The following is a 21,088-nucleotide window of genomic DNA, read 5'->3' on the forward strand; positions in this document are numbered from 1 at the left end:
CACCTGAAACAAAACACTTGGGATGGTTTTACAAAATTGGAAGCGGGACTCTCTCTCCTTGCAGGACTGCATCCCAGTGTACCTCCAGCCCAGGCCCTTCCTTAAGATCCAGGAAATTCATTAGCTCAAGTTTCACATCTCAGTCTCATTATGAATAACAAAGCTCCTTGGGACTTTCCTGCCCAATTTGGTCCTAAGACCCACTTGATAGAGACAGTCAAGAACTTCCTCCTTTCTAATACCGAGTCCATCATATGATTAGTAAGCCCAGTAAATAAGCATGAATCATGCTTGGAATTCATAAATGAAAAACGTTCCAAAGCAAGTCAACAGTGTCTAAACAACCATGTTTGGAACATAACTCAAGGAAGTTCAAGGGATCCTGCGTGTCTGTCGTCACGTTCTATCTGCTTCTGAGAACACCCTGATCTTGCTTTACATCAGCCCCAGACCCCTCTGGGGTAGCCGGGGCTCTTCAAAGTGCAGGTGGCGTATGGTTGTTCTAGCCCACAGCCCCAAGCACTCCGCTCACCTTCTCACTCCTGCCCCAGAGTCAGCACCGCTGAAGCAAACCAGAACACGTTGCCCTAAAAATGTGCCTCTTTGACCTAAAAATTATTTCGAGTTGAAAAAGGTTAGGAAGTAGCAAATGCAGGCAGAAGCCCGCCTTTCCTGTATCTGGAGAAGATAAAAACTTCCTTTGACAGGAAACAGACTCAATCCAGACGCATCTGCAGACGAACTCCATCCTCTTGAACATTCCCGCTTTGCTGCGCCTGTAACACTGCGCCCCTTAGCCTGGTCATTTCTCTATTTTTGAATTTATTGTTTACTAATTTCTTTTAGAGACAACACATGCAAATAATAATTTGTCATTAATTATAATTTATTATTATCAGTTATTATTATTTTAGAGTTTATCGTTCTTAGTTGAAGGTGCTATAGAAACTAATTCCAAACCATTACTTTCGCTTTGATTCTTCTTGTGTGATTCTTGTGTTTTATAAATTGCTTTTCTTTTGTTAAATGTGTCCTTTTGCTAAAGAGTGCAAGCCCAAACCTTAGATAACAGGTGTACCAGGGTCCATCTCCTCGCAATTTTTTTTTTTTTACTGTGATCCAGGGCTTCACACGGATGGGAAGATCCGCTGTTGAACCATATCCTAGACCCTGGCTTGATGCTAGTTAACCTTGAATGCCACCCGTACTAGTACCTCCTCACATGTCATGTCCCTGTGGAATCGGCCCCAAACGGAAGCCAGTGCTAGAGGACACAATTGAAGTGCTTTCTGCCTTCGAAGGTGGTCACCTCAGTCAGCGGGCCTTGTCTACCCACGATAGGAGCTGCTGCTGGGAACAAAATTAAGAAAATGTTTTACGTCTTTGTACAGGAAGATATCTTTTCTCTGATTATATCATGTATGCTCGTAATGAATCATTTGAACTAGAAAGTACGTAAGGAAAAGAATCATGAATCAACCTTATAAAACTATCTAGAATCGAATAGAAAAGAGCAAGAGCTCTAGTATAGGGCCAAGGTGCTGGCCTTGCTTGCACTGGACCTCCACATAGGATCCTTGAAGCACCCCCAGGAGTGATTCCTGAGTATAAAGCCAGGAGAAGGCCCTGGTGTTGCCCCCTCATCCCAATTAATACTCTGCTTCTGAAATTAATTTTATCATGGCATCTCTTAATGAGTATGTGCAGATTGAGTTACTTTGAGAGAAAGGAGTTTGATCACAGCTGCAGTTTGTTTTGTGGGCACCTTTCTTTGCAATGCAATTGTTGTTTTATCTTTGTTAGCACTGGGGAGGAAACATAATTTTCTCTCTAGGTTTTTGACTTTAAAACCTTTCATTACAGACACATTCTATAATGAAAGTTAGAATATAGTAGAACAAATCTGATTTAATACACACGGGAACCCCCACCCCCAGAGTTACCAAACCCAAAGTAGTAACTTTTGGTTTGAAGCAATTTATCTGCTATTTCTTCAAACACAGAATTTACATTTGTAAAGAGCTATCAAGACTAAGATATTTGGTATTTGGTCGTAAATTAGTCAAGAAAACAGTGTTTGTTTATGCAGATTTTGTAGTCCTATATTCCCTGTGGTAGATGTCTCTATAAGTCTGCTATGAGTGTATAGGGCTGAAGTAACTTTCACAGGGAAGATTTATTTCTTGCTTTCAGGGGAACAAAAGAGGAACAGAGGGTGGTTGTGCTACCAAAGTGCTATATTTCAGGATTTGCCCTGAGCCCCATCATTAACTTATTCTTTGGTTTGTACACACTCCCTCACCTTTGCTCTTTTATCCCTATCTTTCTCTATGATTACTCTCCATTAATAGTCTGAAATATAGTCTTATATGTTTGTCTGCCTTCTTCAAATGGTATGTACACACACACACATACATGTACACAGATGTAAGAGTGCCGGAGGTAATGATTTGTTTTCTGAAAGAATAGTATTGCATAGATTTCTCTGACTCTTGTTTTCTCATTCACTGTTCATAAGGGAAAACCTCCAAATCCTCCGATAAAAGTCTGACTTGTTCTCCCTAAGCAATTACCTGCATCATATTTTACTTTAGATATACCACAGTTTTCCTTACTGGCATATGGTGTCTAGTGTTTTGACAGCATAAAGGAATGTTAAATCTAACTCTAATACTTCTCTTCCCTAACTTATGTTTTTTGTTAAATAATTTTCGTCTCTGCACCTCTATGATGAGGATTGGAGGAATGGTTTGGAATCATGTTTTAAATTCCTTGAAAAATCTCATGAAAGTAATAACTGCTTCAGAAAGTGTGTGTGTGTGTGTGTGTGTGTGTGTGTGTGTGTGTGTGTGTGTGTGGTATTCTAGGGGTGGCACCGAGAGCCTTGGACATGCAAGGCAATTGCTCTGTAGCGAAGCTATACTCCCAGCTACTGTATTATAGTTGTGGTACAGGATGGGGTGGGGTTTGGACCACATGCAACTCCTAACCTTTGTACTATGTGTCCAACCCATATACTTACATTTAAAAAAATATTAATAATTAATTGCTCTTAGTGGTCCTGGACCAAGCAACAAATTTGTCAATTTGAGAAAATTTGGTAAACCAAAAATTGTACTCATCCTGGTTGTAATCTTCTTCCACATCTCTGGACCTTCCAGACCTGAGGAGCTGTAACAGATGATGGACTCTGAGCTTCTCATGACGGACAGCTGGTGGTAGTGCCATCTTATTCTCTGCAGGACTACGAGGTGCCTCACACCTGACAAATGCTTCTTTTCTGTGTCAGTGTCTGAGTCTCAGGGTTGCTGGGGAGAACTTTGTTGTCTCCCTTGCAGCCCATTGCTAATTGCTTATCATTGACATGTCACTCTGTTCTCGTAGACATGTCATTGTCTCGCTGTCTTGGTTCCCATTTCTAGAGAGGTGATGGGTTTGGCCCTCTGTGGGTACCCTGTCTTTGACTGAAGACTGCAGTCTAAGCTCCCATGCCTTTTTATTTGCTTGTTAGGCTAGTGTTTCAGTGGCTACCTCACTGGCCAACAGCGCATGGTTTTAAATAACAAGTATTTCCTGGTTTAAGTGGCAGGTCACTGGGATTGTCTCTTTCCATCCAAGAATGACGTCAGCAGGCGGGATTAGAATCAGGCTGTACAGTGTGTGCCTCGCAGAACCACAGGCCTGAACCCCATCCCTGGCCCACGTCGCCCATGCAGCCCCCATAGCAGAAACATATGAAATAAGAAAGACATAAGGAAGAAAATTAAACCCTTAAAGGAGATAGGAGGGCAGGGAGTACATGGAAGATATAATCACCCTATTCTGAAGAGATAGTAATGGGGGCACTAGACTAATTATGTACCCTGATAAAGGAATCCTGGCTGGCAGAAAAGTAAGTACCTTGAAGGCAACCTCATGCCAGCACTGTGAAGTAAAAAACCTACCATCTGGACATGCTAAAGGCCAGCAGGGGCATGAGATAAAGGGGGACCCAGGGGGAGCTTTAAACTTAATAATCATGCACACTCTTATCTAGATGAATTTGAGTAGGTTAGCTTAGGTCCCAGGCTGGAGCAAATGGAAAACTCAAGGCAAACCATTTTAAGAGAAGTAAGCTACTGTAAAACAACATCTTCAATAGCAGAATCTCTCACTGTCATCCCATTGTTCATCGATTTCCTCAAGCAGGCAACAGTAATGTCTCCGTTCATCCTAGCCCTGAGGTTTTAGCAAGTGCCACATTGGAGGCTCTTTCAGGGTCAGGGGAATGAGACCCATCATTGTTACTGGGTTTTGGCTCCCATGGGGAGCTTGCCAGACTCTACCGAGCGGGCAGGATATTCTCAGTAGCCTGCCGGGTTCTCCGAGAGCGAGAACTAGACAATAAGAGGTCCCACTGCCTCAAATGTGGCTGTGCGCTTCCAGAAGCTTGATTTTATAGTCTATGGATCTTGGTCGTTGATGGGATTACATGGTTCTGGGGGCAGTTGGTGGGTGTAATGCCTAGCTACTGGAAGATGGGGGATCTGGGTGGAGAAGGCACAGTCCCAATCCGAGCAGGCTTGGAGATCTCAGCCCCGAGTCCCGCACACCTGGGTTTCTCTGTCGGTTCCTTCATGCCTGAGACTCGTCCGACCATGTGAAGAGTGGTCTTAAGCATGGCTGTGGCTGGGTTCCAGAGGTCTTCAGCTGCTGGGGCTTTGCTTGGGATGGGGAGGGAAACTCAACCTGCCCCCCCCACTCCAAGGGGCCCCGGTGAGGACAGCCAGGCACTGGGGCAGGAGACTCTGCAATGTCTTCAATAGCAGAATCTCTCAGTTTCCCTAAATCCTGGGTCAGGAAACAGCAAATACGAAAGCAGCCCCTGACTGATTCTGCGTTGATGAGTCACCCAAACATTGCTGTAAGCTTACAACCCAAAGAGTAAGCCCAGATTCCCAACCCTGATCATTCCACGGGAAAATCCACGCTTAGAATATTTTATATTGCTGTCTGTTTCGCTTTTTTATTTTACTCTGGGGGGGAATCTGCGCCGTGAGCAAATCCTGTAATTTCAGCTACAAGTTCCCTTGTTATGGTTGGCACCTCAGCCGTGGTGCCTGGCAGGGCGTGCGATGACATGGCTTCCTTTTCATTTTCCCCATGACTCAAGAGTATCCAGACCATACTGGCATTGGCCCTCTGGGGGCATCTTCTGTCATCAGCAAGGGGATCTGAGGCTGCAGCATCTCCCCTAGTTTAATGGGGAGAGCTTGTTGACTCACTGGAGAAGATGAGGGCCTGACATCCATGAGAGCACTCTGCGATCACTAAGCCTGCCACTTAGTATGTATGATGGCTCTAAAACAATATTTCCCAAAGTGGGAATACTGTCCCCCACCCCGGCACTAAAATGATAGGGGTAGTTGGTGCATGGTAGCAGCCTTCTGTGCATTTGAGGGCTACCTTCTGTTTGTTCATGTAAAGAAGATAGTTTTTCAGGGGGTGCTGAGTAATTATTTCTTTTTTGGAAAAGAAGGTGGTAGGCCAAATTGTTAGGGGATCTGTGCTCTTTAGGTGAATTCCATCTTAAACATCATGAAGAAAATCAGAACATTTGAATAATTTGCCTGTGGCTAACCAGCTGAGGAGGTGAGGAGGTGGCAGTTGGCAGTTCAATGTGGCGTGTGCTGTTAGCCGGTGGAGTCCTTTGGGGTAACTCTCCTCACCAAACACCAGACCTCTCTATTTTTTTTAATTTTTTAATTTTTATGAGTGAAACACCATGAGATGCAGTTGTAGACTTACAAATCTTTGTGCTTGGGTTTCAATTACACAATGATCAAATACCCATCCATCCACTAGTGCCCATTTTCTACCACCACGGGTCCCAAGGGGAAAAGGGAGCTCAGATAGAGAAGGGAGCACCAGACCTCACTTTGAACCTGACTGTAATTCCCGACTCTCCCAAGAGTGGAAGCTTGAACCAGTCAACCTGGAATTTCCAGGCCAAGTTTGGGAAGGTGATCTGCTTGGTGGATCCCCACCCCATTCAGGAGACCATGCCTGAAAGAATCCCCCCTTTTCTGCCCCTCACCCCTGCCTTTCAATTGCATAGCTTTCCAGAGTCCCTTTCTGCTTGCAGGCTTTAATGAAGACAATTCCACCTGTATGTGGATGTTTTTTGTGGATTTTTTTTTCTTTTTGTGCTACACCCAGCGATGCACAAGGGTTGCTCCTGGCTTGTGCACTCAGGAATTATTCCTGGCAGTGCTCAGAGGACCATATGGGATGCTGGGAATTGAACCCAGGTCAGCTGCGTGCAAGGCAAACGCCCTACCTGCTGTACTATTGCTCCAGCCCCTTTGTTTGTGGATTTTTTACTTGAAAAAAAAAATCCAAGAATTTAGTGGAGTTTTCACTTAAAAAAAATCAGAGCCTAAGTTCCTCATGGCTGTTCAATGTCAGGAGTTGTCTTGCTAATCAGACAGAGAATAAAACTGTTTGTTGTGTTTTACTTCATTCTTGATTTGGGGAAGACTCTGTATTTGGAGATATTTTGCTTACTGAAAAGCTTGCAAGTTGTAAATGTTGCTCTCAAAGCATTTTTATTAAGTAAATGCAAATAACCCTTATTGAGCCATATTAGTTTTTAGTGGCTCTTTTTTTTTTTAACAGGCGTTTCCAAGATGTTTTATGTAATGTTTTCCTAGCTATTGACTCTAAGTGGAATTTTGAAATTAGGGGATTTCTGTTTTTAGTGAGAAAATAATTCTGACTTTTCACCAGAAAGAATTCCACCTAGCCACATGCAGCTGCAGCACAGGCAACCCCCGCTGTGAGGAGGATAAGCTCTTTCCCTTCGTCAGTGCAGTGTTACTCTGTGCTTACCTCACCAGTTCTGGGATATCCCAATGAAGAGATTCAAGTTCCTAGTTCGGGAATAGCAATGAAAAGACCCAGGTCTGCTTGAATGGTTGGTGTCAATTGGCATGAGTTTCGGTTGGGTCCTTCATTAATAATATAGTGAGGGTCCAGGTGATAAGCGTCGTTGTGGTCATTTTGTTCCTGTGGAATAAAAGAGAGGTTTGTCTCAGGGCTAAGTGCCCTGGAGGTGAGTTTCATTATTTTTCCCAGCTGTGGGGGCCAAATGATCGGGGAGCTCATGTATAGGCCTGACCAGGCGTTCCGGTACCCAAATGGGTTTTTCTGCATTAGTTGGATATACACAGACTGCACCTCTGACTCTGGCAAGTATCGCTGCTGGTGGTTGCCAGGTTCCTGAGGACAGATCCTTCCATTTCACCATTGCTTTAAGGGGAGCCGGAGTAGCGAAGTGGCGTTGGGCTGCGCTGCGGCCCGAATCATCGAGGAGCAAAAAATTTAAAATGAATAAGGTTGTGGATAGGAGCGCTTGTGGCCCTTGACAGCCTTGGTAGATCTCACCCTCTTTTGTTTTAGAAATATAAGTTTTGAGATGTCAGTGCGCTCGCTCTATGATAGCCTGTCCTTGGGGGTTATAGGGAATGCCTGTTGTATGTGCAATATCCCAGGTTTCACAAAAGGAATGAAAGGCGCGGCTTGTATAGGCCGGTCCATTGTCAGTTTTAATTTGCCTGGGATTTCCCATATATGAGAAAGCGGCGGTAAGGTGATCTATAACATGTTTCGTTTTTTCCCCTGGCATGTAGTGAGGCAAAAATCATGCCCGAGTGTGTGTCTATTGAGACATGGAGATAATGCCGGTTACCCAATGAGTTAGTGTGGGTCACATCCATTTGCCAAATATCATTTGCTCTCAGTCCTCTAGGATTGACCCCTAGGGATGGGGAATGTATATAAGGAGCGCAAGCGGGACAGACAGCGGTTATGGAGAGAGCCTCGGCTTTAGAACAACCCGTATGAAAATGAAGAGACTGGGCATTAAGGTGGAATTTTTTATGTAGCTATACGGCCTTATCATATTCTAGGGATGTCATTATTAAGCGGGTAGCTTTATCTGCTCGTTCATTACCTTCTGCAAGGGGTCCCGGGAGGCCAGAGTGTCCTCTAATATGACCCACAAAGAGGGGATCCTTTCTGGCCCAAATCAACAGTTGCAATGTTTGTAATTGAGATAAAATTTTCAAGCCCTCACCTATGTGGGGTGCTGTTTCTAATTGGGGGAAGATATTGGCAACATACACACTATCAGTGTAAATATTGAGGGGCTCATTAGGGAATGTCTGCAAGGCCAATAATACAGCAGATACTTCTGCAAATTGCGCCGAGGTTTCGGCAAGCTGTATGGCGTGAACATCCTGTCCATCAACCACTACGGCTCAACCACTTTTAGAGCCATCGGTAAAGAGGGTCCATGCGCCCGGAAGGGGGGTGGTCTTAATGATTTGGGGGAAGATAATAGGGCAAATCTTGAAGCTTTGCAGGAGTTTATGTTTGGGATATGCCTGTGTAATTTGGCCTTTAAAGGAGCAGACAAAAAGGCACCAGGAATCATCATATTGCATCAGATTATTAATCATGTCTTTGGAATAGGGAACGACCAATATGTCCATATCCTTAGCAAAGAGTGCACACCCTATGGTTCTGGCCTTCTAGAGTAATTGAGAAACTAAGGTGGGATAGGGAATCACCGTTTGGGTGGGGGAAGCTGAGAGGTGGACCCAATATAATGGACCAATCTGCCAGAAAACTCCAGTTGGGGCAAACTCTGGAGCAAGCACTATAAATTGTAGTGGTAGATTGTAATCAATATGGTGTATTTGCATTTCTTCTAAGGCATCCTCTGCTTTTCTAAGAGCCAATTGTGCCTCTGGGGTCAATAGATGAGGTAAGGAGGGGTCAGAATCCCCCTTCAATAGTTCAAAAAGAGGTTTGAGCTCTCCCGTGGGCAGGGAGAAGGATGGTCGGAGCCATTGGAGTTCTCCCAAAAACTGTTGCCACTGGTGTAGAGTCTTTAAATGAGAGGTGGCAAACTGTATTTTTGGAGGTGCTATTCCCACCTTGTTTATGGTGTATCCTAAATATCTGTATGGGTGAGAGAGCTGTACCTTGTCCGGGGAGATTGCAAGGCCTGCTGATTCCAGGGCGACCCGGACATGATCATAGAGTTGATCTTTGGTGGGGCAGGCGGCTAAGATGTCATCCATGTAATGAATCAAAAGTGCGTTGGGAAAACGAGCCCGGACTGGCGCTAAAGCCGCTGCAACATATATCTGACACATAGTGGGACTATTAGTCATGCCCTGGGGAAGGACCACCCATTGGTAGCGCTGATAGGGCTCCTGAAATTTGGGGGAAGGTAGAGAGAAGGCAAATCTTTGACAAACTTTAGGAGCTAATGGAATATTGAAAAAACAATCTTTGAGATCTATCACTAACAATTGCCAGGACTGTGGTATAGCGGAGGGATGGGGGAGCCCTGGCTGCAGGGCCCCCATTGGATGCATGGTGGCATTGACTGCTCTGAGATCTTGCAATAATCTCCACCCGCCTGTCCTTTTCCTTATAACAAAGATTGGGGTATTCCAGGGAGATGTGGATGAGGTAATGTGCCCCTTTTCTAATTGCTCAGATACTAGGGCATGTGCGGCCTATAATTTTTCTTTAGGGAGGGGCCACTGTTCCAGACTGGATCATCTGATTTCCAGGGAATGGGGGTTGGGGGAGGCCGCTCGACAGTGGCCCCGATTAAAAAGGCTTATGTTCTGGCCCAGGGGTTGTGGCCCCTTCCAGTTCTTCCACGGGCATCAGAGTTATGGGGTCCCCTTGCCCCGGGGCTGGGTAATCACTAGTAATATGGGCTATAGTCCAGAAAGAAACCGGGGGGTCTGGAGGTGGCCAGCCGGTGTGACTAGAACTGCGCCCATGGCTGAGAATATATCTCGCCCCCAAAGATTGGTGGGGAGGTCTGGGACCAGAGAGGAGCTGCTTTTCTTCTGTGTCTAGATCGGGGGCAAGAGGAGTCTGGCTCCCACATTCAGAAATCACGGGGGCTTCAGCAGATTCATGTTCTGCTATATCATTGCCAGCGTCCCCCTGCAGTGAGCGCCCTGTTACTTCCTCCTGAATTTCCCCGAAGGTTTTTTGGAGGTCACACAGCTGTTCCTGCACCTGGACACGGGTGGTTGACAGCGCATCTTTAGCCAATCTCCAGAGGGAGAATGTAGCAACGGGAACCCTATCCAACCCCCTATCTCTGAGGGCTCTCTGTAGATCTATCTTAGCCTGTTCCCAGTCACAGATTTTGAATTCTCCCCCTGTCAGGAACCAAGGGCTGACTTCCCCTATTACTGTAATGAACTCGAGTGCGGTCCTAAACTTAATAGCAATTCCCTGCTGTTTCAGTAACTCAGTCAACTCGGTGGCCAGTCGAGTTTTTGAGTCAGAATTTCCCATGGTACCATGCACTGTTTCCCCCGCTTATATGCGGTATCTCCCCCTGCTTATACGCAGGCTCTCCCCCTGCTATGCGCAGGTGAGCCCTGTCCGGTTCTCCCTCGTACCTGATCTCGGTGGGACCTCCACTTGCCACGTCCGGCACTGCAGGGCCGAGCCAGGGGAGGGCCGTCAGGGTGAAATCAGCACTCGAGTCACACAGGGTTCCGTCATTCAGGAGATGGCATGAATGCGTGCGTTTATTCAGAGCATAGGTACAGACTTAAGTATGTTTCCACAGCCCACCCCAAAAAAAGGAAAGGGGATGGGACGTGGGAAAGTGGATGGGACAATGAATAGAGCCATGCACCATTGGTCAGTCACAGTGGGCAGAGCCATGCACCGTTGGTCAGCCACCTGGTGACCCTTTCGACCTAATGCTACCGGTCGGAGCAGCCTGCTTTGTCACAGTTTTGACATATCCATAGAGACTGTGTTGTTCCTCATACATCATTTACAAATCATTTACGAGGGTGCATTTTCCCCAAACTGAAATGTCCTGTACTGGGAAGCTGCCCAGCTTTGTCCCCCAAACTGAAACCTCCTGTACTGGGAAGTTGCCCAGCTTTGAGCAGGACAAAGGGGGAATGAAAAATCAAGCATTCTTTTATTTGGTCAGTAGGCAACAACTTCTCTCTTCTCAGGTCTCCCAATCTTAACCTTCCTGTTCTGGGTGACATGTCCAGCCCTTGTCCCTTCTCTTTCTTCTCTCTGTAGACACACTCCTGGAAATCGTGAATCCTGTCATCCCAATTATGACCTCAGAACGTCACACACAAATCAGAACTCATGGTGCACTTATGTTAGTTAACGACGGTTTTAAAACAAGACCCAGGCAGGGTTTTAATACTTGAACATCTACCCTGAGAAGGTGGTAGCACAAGTGGTGGGTGTGGCCGGGATTGTGTCATATCCTGGGGAAATCTTCTTTCCACGGAGGCAAACCCCAGAGTTCTTCCCATGACATCCTCTATCAGCTTACAAAATGGTACTCCTTTTAAAAGACTGAGTCCTTAAGGCAGAATAAGCTTTTATCATTTTTTCCCTCAGTTTATAACATTTTTCTCTCAGTTTATAACATTTTCCCTCAGTTTATAAATCTCAGTTTCCTCAGATTTTTATTTTATTTTGGCTTTTGGTCTGCACTTGACTGTGCTTGGTCTGACTTCTGGCCCTTTGTTCAGGAATCACTCCTGGTGATTTTCATGGGGCCATATGTGGTGCTGGAGATTGAATCCAGGTCAGCTGCTTGCAAGCAAGACAAGGCACCTTAACCCTGGACTCTCCAGCCCAGCAATCTCTGGTTTCTGTTTGTGGTTTGAGGGCGACCTAGTCAGAGGTTAACTATTGTGATGTGGCATTGAGACAAGTCAGGGACATGGAATTGGGGAGGGGAGGTTGAGGACACCAAGTTTCTTAGTGATCTAGTGATCGAGGGCAATAAGAGAGTGAATCTTCTAGAATTCTGGCTCTTTAGAGTTCATAGTTTGATGCAACAGCTTTTCCTGGAAAGGTTTTGGAGATGCAAAATATTGAGTGCTTAAGCCAAAGACCCTGAGAGGTCAACAATGGGATTTGGGGATGAAAGGAGCATCAGCAAAGGGTTTGTCCTAAACTCTGACCTTAGTCTCTCCTTCCCCTGCCTTCCCTGCCCCCTGCTTTTTCCTGAATGAAAGAGACTGACCCTGAGCATATCGCAGGCCTGTGCTTAGTACCTGGCACCAATGGGACCAGCCTCTGGGCTCTCAGCTGGGATAAGCCCCAAGCACTGCCAGATGTGCCCCCAAACCAGTCAACTCCCAGCAGAATGTCTCTTTTGTTACATTCATGGACGTATGGACTACTTCCAGAAAGCAGAGGCTCCCGGGAGACTGGAGTGCTGGTCAGTAAAACTGCAGACTCTGGGGGCTGCTCCCCTCCCAGCCTTCCCCTCAGTAGCCTGCGCTGTCAGAGAATGTCACCCATTTTCTGCCCAGCTTTTAAAACCCCACTGGATCACTTGATCACTTGACATCCTGTTACTCATCGATTTGCTTGAGTGGGCACCAGTAACATCTCCATTCATCCCTGTCGCGTGCTAGTGTAGCTCAGTGGAATCTGCTCGTTCTAGGAACATGAAGAGCCTCAAACCAATTGTTCAGGGTCTTGACGAAGAAGTCTGACCATCTTGTAGGTGGGTGGCCACGCGGTCTTTTGATGTCCCATGGAATCCAGTCAGTAATGACTCTAGTCCAGCAATCCTCTCCAAATCTCATTATGTGTCCGGCCCATTTGATTTTCGACGACTTGGCAAATGAGACAGCATTCCTGATCCTTGTCCATCGATATAGGTCAGAACTCTGGATTCTTTCTCTCATGTGCACGTGTGTGAATCAGTGTATGCGTGTGTGTGTGTCTGCATATGTGTGCATGTGTGTATGTGTGTGCATCTGTGTGTATGCATGTGTGTGTACATCTGTGTATATGCATGTGTATGTGTGTGTGAGTGTGTGTGTGTGTGTGTGTGTGCACACGTGCATGCCTGGAAAGAGGAAAGGAAATGAGGAAGACTTTTTCAGAAATGCCGAGCTAGTTGGAACTGTCAGAAAGTCCGGCCCTCAAGACAGAGAGCAGGACTTCACAGGAGCCAAATTCAGTTAAGAGTTTTGCTATTTTTTCTGCCTGGTTTCATTTTGATTTTATAACGTAGATGAAAAAGGGAAAACCACCTCCTAATTTCTTCGAATCTTAATCAACTCATTGCAGCCAACTCCATTGTCTGTCTAGCTATCTTTTATTAAAAAGAAAATGCATCTGGGTTCTGAACCAGGCCTTACTGGCTTGGTTCAACTGTCCGTGAATCAGGCAATATCCAGTCGAGCAGAGAGAAGCCGCGCAGAGGGGCTGGACAGCCTGAAAGTCTGACACTGAGAGGCAGAATGGAGGCAACTGAGAGAAAGACCAGCGTCCTGGGCAAGGCGAAAGCACTGGGGTAACCCCGTGTGAGCCAGGTAGTACCTGACTGACTGGGAGAGGCTGAACTCGATTAAGTCCCTGTTTGGGTCTGTGGGGCTTAGTGGAAGTGACTCCATCTCCCACCTATGTCTCTTCTGAAAATGTACAAGGGTTACCCTGAGGTTGCTGATTTCTCTGGTATTCCTCAAGTTTCTCAACTGCTTATGGGACCAATTGCCCACCACCCATTTTTTCCAGGGCACATGAATCCCTTGCAGAACTTTGTCCTCCAGTTAACATTGTCGTCTTGTTAATCCCTAGCCAATGCTCGAGGTGCCTGTGATTCTTGATAATTATTGCTGTTTATAATATCTTATTGCTTATCTGAGTTGTAAGTTTTCTGAGGGTTGGCATACTTTTTAAATTTTTTTTTAATTTTTATTAGTGAGACACCATGAGGTACAGTTGTAGACTTACAAATTTTTGTGCTTGGGTTTCAATTATACAATGACCAAATACCCATCCCTCCACCAGTGCCCATTTCCCACCACCACGAATCCCAGTATCCCTCCCACCTCCCATCCCCCCATCCCCCCCTGCCTCTGTGGCAGGGCATTCCCTTTTGTTCTCTTTCTCCTTTTGGGGCATACTTTTAAGAGAACTTTCCAATGACCAAATGCATGGGCAAAGCGCAAGCACAGTAAATGTTGAAAGGCAATAAGAGTGTGTGAGTTTCTGGGACTGTTTGAACAGCAGAGTACTTTTCACCACAATCAAATTTCTGGGTTCTGTCCTGGGAGCTCGAGGTGAGGGCAAGGGCAAGGGATTGTCCTGTAGTTCCAAAAAAACTGTCCTTCTTTGCCAGGGTTTGACATGCTCTACTTACCTGAAGTTCTCAGTCTCCAATTCCCAAAGATATGTTACATTTTAATTAACCCCTCGAAAATGGCCCAAACTCTTATGTACAGAAAGAAATTGGTTTCTCAATCTGTATGCCATGAAACAAGAGAACCTAGAAGAAATGGTAAAATTCCTGAATTCCTATAATCTCCCAAAGCTGAATCAAGAAGACATAGAGTACCTCAATAGACATATTAACATCAAGGAAATTGAAACTGTAATCAAAAGTCTTCCCAAAAACAAAAGCCCAGGTCCAGATGGATTCACTAGTGAATTTTTCCAAACATTTAAAGAGGACTATTGACAGTTCTTCTCAAGCTTTTCCAGGAAATTGAAAAAATAGAAACTCTCCCAAACAGTTTCTATGAAACCCATATCTCCTAATACCAAAAGGAAACAGAGACACCACAAGAAAAGAAAACTACAGGTCAATATCCCTGATGAACATGGATGCAAAGATTCTCAACAAAATACTAGCAAATAGAATTCAACAACTCATCAAAAAGATTATACACCATGACCAACTGGGATTCATCCCAGGGATGCAAGGATAGTTTAACATTTGAAAATCAATCAACATAATCCATCATATCAACAAAAGAAAAGATAAAAATCATATGATCATATTAATAGATGCAGAGAAAGCATTTGACAAGATTCAGCACCCATTTATGATGAGAACCCTCACCAAAATGGGTAAAGAGGGGACTTTCCTCAATATAGTTAAAGCCATCTACCACAAGCTTACAGTAAGCATCATCCTCAATGGGGAAAAACTGAGAGCCTTCCCCCTAAGATCAGGAACGATATAAGTATGCCCACTCTCTCCAGTACTGTTCAATATAGTACTAGAAGTACTTGCAATAGCGATTAGGCAAGAAAAAGGTATTAAGGGCATCCAGGTAGGAAAGGAAGAAATCAAACTCTCACTATTCGCACATGATATGATACTATACTTAGAGAACCCTAAAACCTCTACCAAGAAACTCCTAGAAACAATATACTTGTATCGTAAAGTTTCAGGCTATAAAATCAATACCCAAAAGTCCATGGCTTTCCCATACACAAATAGTGAAAGAGAAGAAAGTGACATGAAGAAAACAATCCCGTTCACAATTGTGCCCCAGAAAATCAAGTACCTAGGAATCAACTTAACTAAGGAAGTAAAGGACCTGTACAAAGAAAACTACAAAACACTACTTCAGGAAATAAAAGAGGACACAAGGAAATGGAAAAATATCCCTTGTTCATGGATGGGGAGAATTAACATTGCCAAAATGGTAATACTTCCCAAAGCACTGTACAAACTGAATGCGATCCCTACTATGATTCCCATGACATTCTTCAAAGAAATGGAGCAAACACTCCTGAAATTTATATGGAACAATAAGCCCCACGAATAGCTAAAGAAATCCTTGGGGGAAAAATGGGAGGAATCAACCTCCCTAACTTTAAGCTCTACTACAAAGCAGTAATAATACAGCATGGTAGTGGAACAAAGGCAGAGCTGTAGACCAATGGAACAGGGTTGAATATACTATGTCTCCTCAAGCATATAATCATCTAATCTTCGATAAGGGGTCAAGAAAAGTGAAGTGGAGCAAGGAAAGCTTCTTTAAGAAATTGTGCTGGCAAAACTGTATGACTACATGCAAAAACGTGGGCTCAGATGTCTGCCTAATATCATGTACAAAAGTAAAATCAAATGGATTAAAGACCTCAACATCAGACCGGAATCGATAAGGTACACTGAAGACAAAGTTAGCAAAATCCTCCATGATATTGAAGCTAATGGTATCTTCAAAGATGTCATGCCACTGGCCAAGCAAGTGAAAACAGAGATAGATAAATGGGACTATCTTAAACTAAGAAGCTTCTGCACCTCAAAAGAAACAGTGACCAAAATACAAAGATAGTCTACAGAATAGGAAAGGACATTTGCCGAATACACATCCGGCAAGGGGTTGATATCAATGATATACAAAGTACTGGTTGAACTCCATAAGAAGAAAATATCCAACCCCATAAAAAAAACGGAACGACGAAATGAACAGAAACTTTTCAAAGAAGAACTCCAAATGGCTAAAAGGCACATGAGAAAATGCTCTACACCGTTAATCATCAGGGAGATGCAGATCAAAACAACAATGAGATATCATTTTACACCACAGAGACTGGCCCCATCCAAAAGAACAAAAGCAACTGGTGCTGGCGCGGATGTGGCGAGAAAGGGACCCTCCTTCTCTGCTGGTGGGAATGCTGACTGGTTCAGCCCTTCTGGAAAACAGTATGGACAATTCTCAAAAAATTAGAAATTGAGCTCCCATTTGACCCAGCAATACCACTCCAGGGAATATATCCCAGAGAGGCAAAAAAGTATAGTCGAAGTGACATCTGCACTAGTTTGTTCATTGCAGCACTCTTTACAATAGTCAGAAACTGGAAAAAACCCGAGTGCCTGAGAACAGATGACTGGTTAAAGAAACTTTGGTACATCTACACAATGGAGTACTATGTAGCTGTTAGAAAATATGAAGTCATGAAATTTACATACAAGTGGTACTACATGGAAAGTATGTTAGGCGAAATGAAAGAGAGGGATAAACATAGAAAGACTGCATTCATCTGGGGAACATAAAGTAACAAAATAGGAGACTAACACCCAAGAGTGACTGAGATTAGTACCAGGAATTTTGCTCCATGACTTGGAGGCCAGCCACACATTCTAGGGGAAAAGGGAGCTCAGATAGAGAAAGGAGCACCAAATAAAGGTTGTTGGAAGGATCCTCTGAGGATGGCAGAAGCATGCTGAAAGTAGACTATCGACCAAACATGATTGCCACTCAATGACTCTTTTGCAAACCGCAACACCCAGAATGAGAGTGAGAACAAAAGGGAATACCCTGCCACAGAGGCAGAGTGGGATGGGGGCATGGGGGGTGGGAGGGATACTGGGACCCGTGGTGGTGGAAAATGGGCACTGGTGGAGGGATGGGTGTTTGATCATTGTACAATTGAAACCCCATCATAAAAATTTGTCAATCTACAACTGTACCTCATGGTCTTTCACTAACAGAAATTTTTTTTAAAAAAGAAAGAAATTGGTTTGTCGTCCACACTTAGGTGTGACTCTCTCACCACCTCCTCTTCCTTAATTTAATGGTGACCATTACTAACTCTTAGGAAAGGAAATCGTTTTCAGGTCAATGAGACCGCAGAGACCAGAATCAATTTACAGCGAATAGATGACAACATTGTCCTGTGAATGACTTTAATAGCTCTAACTGGTGCCTTGAGGTTTCAAAGGTTTCTGTTCCTTTTATTTTATTTAATTTTTATTTTTTTTTTGCAGATGAGTCAGAATGACTTTATTTTGATTCTCAGATATGGTCTCTTGGGAAAGGAAATAATTGTGTCATGAAGGTGACAGTGGCTTCAGTGACTCGGGGAGAGTGTGGGATAGGGGCCAGACTGGGCTGGGCATGGTCTCTGAGGACCTGCTCACAGCTGCTCCAGCCCTGCAGCCCCTGTGGCTTCCTCAGCCAGAGTCACCCTCCTGACATGGCCTATGTGACTTGTCACTGTGGCCATGAATGGTCAGCCTGGAAGGGGTAGCCTGACTTAGGACACTCAGCCCTGGCTCTTGGACTTTGGGCACCAAGCGAGCATCAAAGTGTGGCCTGATGCAGGGCTTCCATGCTAGGTGGTGATGGGTAGCTAACTTGGCATCTCCCGGCAGGGGAGTCTGAATAGGAGCAGTTGGTTATCCAGTGGAGACAGAAGAACCAGTACCAGGACACACTGAAAGTTAAGTCATTTCCTGAGTGGAAGATGCTACAGGGGTGCTGATGCCCACCTCCAGGGAGCCAAGTCCACGGAGCCTGGGTCTGGAAGCCACTGGGGGAGGGGGTGGTTATGATTCCATTCCTATCTACTGTATGTCTGAATTTTAGAAGTGATAGCTCAGTGCCCATCAGTCTAACCATCAGCAACTTGTTCCTGAGATGTGATCATCATAGACCCAGAGACCCTCACACCACCCACATTGTCATTCCGCTCAACCCCTTCCATACTCAGCAGCTGGCCAGCCTGCAGTGCTGGGTGTGGGGTTCTAATGAGCAATGTGGAAGCTGGTTCTGTACAAGCTGTGCCTGGGGCACGTCAAATTGAGTCCCCAAGAGCTTCAGGGGCCCTTGACTGTGCTGTGCTTTCCTGACTCAAGATTCCCAGGTAGTTCTAAGAAACTTCACGAGCGGTAAAACATCAACAAAAGCAGTGAAGGAGAAGATGCCTGAGGAAGGTCATCTGCAGAGCCTCCAAGGAAGGTTACCTGCAGAGTCACCGAGGAAGGTCACCTGCAGAGCCTCTGAGGAAGGTCACCTACAGAGCTGCCTGTCTGTTTGGTGTGATTTGGGGGACACATACTTCTCTTCCTTCCCTCACTCCCCTCCCTGAGCACAGCACCACACCAGCATCCTGCATCTGTGGACTGGGAGGGACAGGCATCTACACTGGTCCTAGAATGCTGGTTGTGCACTGGGTACCCCAATTAAAAGCCTAATGCTCCAAACCCCAACACCTTAGGACAGCAAAGAGAAAGAAAGGCTTTAGAGTCCTTTCTCCTTTGGCTTGCAGATACGAAATGGGGTCCTTCGGGAAGAGCAGTGTGGCCTCAGAGCTCCTGCCACTCTCATCATGCCTGGGCCTCCTCCAGTGGAACCCAGGTGTCCCAGAGCTGGTGCCCGACAGCCCAACTGCAGGATATGAGCAGCAGCAGTGACACAGGTTACTTCCTGATCGGTTTGCTGAAAAAGAGCATGTGTGTTCCAGTTGTCGAGGCTTCTCAGGCCCGCCGGTGCCGCAATGAGCAGGAACTCAGTGATTTGTCCCATGACCCTCCAGCACAATGTTCTGCAGGTCCAGTTGGGGATGATATGTTCCATTGACAAGCCACCATTATGGGGACCTAATAACAGCCCATATCAAGGCGGTGTATTCTTTTTGACAATTAATTTTCCTACAGACTATCCCTTCAAACCATCTAAGGTTGCATTTATAACAATTTATAATCTAAATATTAACAGTAATGGCAGCATTTGTCTCGATATTCTAAGATCACAGTGGTCTCCTGCTTTATTTCTGTCACTGTTCTCCCGTTGTTCATCGATTTTCTTGAGCAGGCCCTTGTGAGACTTGGTTGTTACTGTGTTTGGCATATTGAATATGTCACGGGGAGCTTGCCAGGCTTTGTCATGCGGGCTCAATACTCTTGGTAGCCTGTCGGGCTTTCCGAGAAGGGCAGAGGAATTGAACTCGGGTCGGCCATGTTGGCTGCGTGCAAGGCAAAAGCCCTATCCGCTGTGCTATCGCTCCAGCCCTAACTATTTCTTAAGTTCTCTTATCCATTTGTTCACTGCTATGTGATCCAAACCCAGATGACCCCCTAGTGCCAGAGATTGCACAGATCTATAAAACAGAGATAAATAAGTACAACAAAATATCTCGGGAATGGTCTCAGAAATATGCCATGTGATTCTACCTTAAAGTCAGAATAACCTGCATTATAGCTGGAATAAACTTTAAATTACTGTTCCTTTTTTGATTTTCTTATCCAGCTGCTCCCCTATCAGACCTCATTTTTTTTTAAGTTTTATTTTTTGTTTACCTCCCTCCATTCATTCACATGCTCATCTGAGAAGACTTACGTTTTTCCAGCTTTGGACAATAACTGCTTATAGAAACTATAAAGTAGTTACAAGAGAACAGTTACCCAAGATTCAGAATTTTTTTTTAAAAAAATGGAGCATGTGTATTATGTGGCCAGTGTCTTCACTCTAAGTTGGTTATGAGACTAAACCATTCCTCCCTGCTCTAAACTTGCTGAAGAAGCCATCTGAGGGGAGATGATGGGGGACTCAGTGGTCACATCCACGAAGCAGCATTGTTTTAGCAGCACCCATCCTGTTTAAGCCTTCCACTGTTAGAGATGCGAGGTTACATAAGATAAAGATAAAGATTAAGGCCCTCCCGTTGATCGTCGATTTGCTCAAGTGGGCCCAGTAACGTCTCCATTGGAGACTTTGTTGTTACTGTGTTTGGCATATCGAATACTCTCGGTAGCTTGCCGGGCTCTCCGAGAGGGGCGGAGGAATCGAACTCGGGTGGGCCATGTTGGCCGCTTGTAAGGTGAACACCCTACCGCTGTGCTACATGATACACTTTATGTTCATAACTTATGTGGCTGGAGAATTGGTATTGAACCTATAGCATCAGCAGAACAGAAAATGTGATGTATTTTATGCATGTCAATAAAGGAATGGGGCTGGAGTGATAGCACAGCGGTAGGGCATTTGCCTTACAAGCGGCCAACATGGCCAACCCGAGCCACCCCTCTCGGAGAGCCCGGCAAGCTACCGAGAGTTTCTCGCCCGCACGGCAGAGCCTGGCAAGCTACCCATGACGTATTCGATATGCCAAACACAGTAACAACAAGTCTCATGATAGAGACGTTACTGGGCCCGGTCGAGCAAATCGATGAACAACGGGAGGACCGTGACCGTGACAAATAAAGGAATGACCTGTTCTTGTTCTACAGAGAATGGAAATTGGAAGTCAACACCATTTGTATTCCAAAATAGGGTCTCAAACATTTTGTAATTTTTATTTAAATTGTTAGGAGGCTTGGAGCTATTAGTTAATCTAACTTCCAAAACACTGTTTAATATAGTACTGAATAAATGATGCAAGTTGTCAATGGATGAGTGATCAACTAATAGCTCTGCTAGTAATCAATTTATTTTTCTTCAATAAAGTTGCATAAACGAAAAAAAGAGCGTGT

At 45.0% G+C, this 21,088-nt stretch overlaps 1 pseudogene; it reads left to right on the top strand.

Moving 5' to 3' along the window:
- The first annotated feature begins 19,169 nt into the window (after positions 1-19,169).
- On the top strand, positions 19,170-20,099 carry LOC130024327 (ubiquitin-conjugating enzyme E2 D3-like; annotated as a pseudogene).
- Positions 20,100-21,088: the final 989 nt, after the last annotated feature.

The sequence above is a fragment of the Sorex fumeus genome, unplaced genomic scaffold (assembly GCF_029834395.1).
Source record: "Sorex fumeus unplaced genomic scaffold, SorFum_2.1 ptg000028l, whole genome shotgun sequence".
NCBI classification, from domain to species: Eukaryota; Metazoa; Chordata; class Mammalia; order Eulipotyphla; family Soricidae; genus Sorex; species Sorex fumeus.